The sequence below is a fragment of the Chaetodon auriga genome, unplaced genomic scaffold (assembly GCF_051107435.1).
Source record: "Chaetodon auriga isolate fChaAug3 unplaced genomic scaffold, fChaAug3.hap1 Scaffold_104, whole genome shotgun sequence".
NCBI classification, from domain to species: domain Eukaryota; kingdom Metazoa; phylum Chordata; class Actinopteri; order Chaetodontiformes; family Chaetodontidae; genus Chaetodon; species Chaetodon auriga.
The window spans coordinates 17,501-20,000 of NW_027481917.1; positions in this window are offsets into that span (position 1 = coordinate 17,501).

Genomic DNA, 2,500 nt, shown 5'->3' on the forward strand with positions numbered 1-2,500 from the left:
TTGGTGAAGGCAGGCAGGCAGGCAGGCTGGCTGGCTAATGAGAGTGGAGGCAGGAGGAAAGGAAAAGGGTTAGGCTGGGAGCCAGCCCTTGAGGTTGGTGAAGGCAGGCAGGCAGGCAGGCAGGCTAGCTGGCTGGCTGGCGGATGAGAGTGGAGGCAGGAGGAAAGGAAAAGGGTTAGGCTGGGAGCCAGCCCTTGGGGTTGGTGAAGGCAGGCAGGCAGGCAGGCAGGCAGGCTGGCTGGCTGGCGGATGTGAGTGGAGGCAGGAGGAAAGGAAAAGAGTTAGGCTGGGAGCCAGCCCTTGGGGTTGGTGAAGGCAGGCAGGCAGGCAGGCAGGCAGGCAGGCAGGCAGGCTGGCTGGCTGGCGGATGTGAGTGGAGGCAGGAGGAAAGGAAAAGAGTTAGGCTGGGAGCCAGCCCTTGGGGTTGGTGAAGGCAGGCAGGCAGGCAGGCTGGCTGGCTAATGAGAGTGGAGGCAGGAGGAAAGGAAAAGGGTTAGGCTGGGAGCCAGCCCTGTGAAGGGTATAGAGCTGGTCCGGCGTGCCACGGCCGGGACGAAAACCGCATCGTTCGTCCTGAATCGGAGGTTGGACTGTGTATGCACAGTATAGTATGTGGAATATATACAAAGGTTGAGAATTTTTAAACAAAAATAAAAGAAAGTAATTGTGAGAAATAAAGAAAAGTAAAAGAGGTTGCTGTATGCCTGGAAAAGGCCGGAAGCCTCCCCACGGCTGTGAGAAGGCCAGGGGGTCAGGCCTGGAGCCAGCCCCCAGCAGGAGTAGCAGGCTGGGGGTCCTGGAAAGGCTGGAAACCTCCCCGTGGCTGCGAGAAGACGAGGGGGTCAGGCCTGGAGCCAGCACCCAGCCTGCTCCTCATGCTGGGGGCCTGGAAAAGGCCGGAAGCCTCCCCACGGCTGTGAGAAGGCCAGGGGGTCAGGCCTGGAGCCAGCCCCCAGTACGAGTAGCAGGCTGGGGGGCCTGGAAAGGCCAGACGCCTGCCTGTGGCTGCTAGAAGAAGACGAGGGGCTCAGGGCTGGAGCCAGCACCCAGCACGAGTAGCAGGCTGGGGGGCCTGGAAAGGCCAGAAGCCTCCCTGTGGCTGCTAGAAGAAGACGAGGGGGTCAGGGCTGGAGCCAGCACCCAGCACGAGAAGCAGGCTGGGGGGCCTGGAAAGGCCAGAAGCCTCCCTGTGGCTGCTAGAAGAAGAGGAGGGGGTCAGGGCTGGAGCCAGCACCCAGCACGAGTAGCAGGCTGGGGGGCCTGGAAAGGCCAGAAGCCTCCCTGTGGCTGCTAGAAGAAGACGAGGGGGTCAGGGCTGGAGCCAGCACCCAGCACGAGTAGCAGGCTGGGGGGCCTGGAAAGGCCAGAAGACTCCCTGTGGCTGCTAGAAGAAGAGGAGGGGGTCAGGGATGGAGCCAGCACCCAGCACGAGTAGCAGGCTGGGGGGCCTGGAAAGGCCAGACGCCTGCCTGTGGTTGCTAGAAGAAGAGGAGGGGGTCAGGGCTGGAGCCAGCACCCAGCACGAGTAGCAGGCTGGGGGGCCTGGAAAGGCCAGACGCCTGCCTGTGGCTGCTAGAAGAAGAGGAGGGGGTCAGGGCTGGAGCCGGCACCCAGCCTGCTCCTCGTGCTGGGGGCCTGGAAAGGCTGGAAGCCTCCCCGTGGCTGTGAGAAGAGGAGGGGGTCAGGGCTGGAGCCGGCACCCAGCCTGCTCCTCGTGCTGGGGGCCTGGAAAGGCTGGAAGCCTCCCCATGGCTGTGAGAAGATGAGGGGGTCAGGGCTGGAGCCGGCACCCAGCCTGCTCCTCGTGCTGGGGGCCTGGAAAGGCTGGAAGCCTCCCCATGGCTGTGAGAAGATGAGGGGGTCAGGCCTGGAGCCAGCCCCCAGCACGAGTAGCAGGCTGGTGGGCCTGGAAAGGCCAGACGCCTGCCTGTGGCTGCTAGAATAAGAGGAGGGGGTCAGGGCTGGAGCCAGCAACCAGCACGAGTAGCAGGCTGGGGGGCCTGGAAAGGCCAGACGCCTGCCTGTGGCTGCTAGAAGAAGAGGAGGGGGTCAGGGCTGGAGCCAGCACCCAGCACGAGTAGCAGGCTGGGGGGCCTGGAAAGGCCAGACGCCTGCCTGTGGCTGCTAGAAGAAGAGGAGGGGGTCAGGGCTGGAGCCGGCACCCAGCCTGCTCCTCGTGCTGGGGGCCTGGAAAGGCTGGAAGCCTCCCCGTGGCTGTGAGAAGATGAGGGGGTCAGGCCTGGAGCCAGCCCCCAGCACGAGTAGCAGGCTGGGGGGCCTGGAAAGGCCAGACGCCTGCCTGTGGCTGCTAGAAGAAGAGGAGGGGGTCAGGGCTGGAGCCAGCGCCCAGCACGAGTAGCAGGCTGGGGGGCCTGGAAAGGCCAGACGCCTCCCTGTGGCTGCTATAAGACGACGAGGGGGTCAGGGCTGGAGCCAGCACCCAGTACGAGTAGCAGGCTAGGGGGGCCTGGAAAGGCCAGACGCCTGCCTGTGGCTGCTA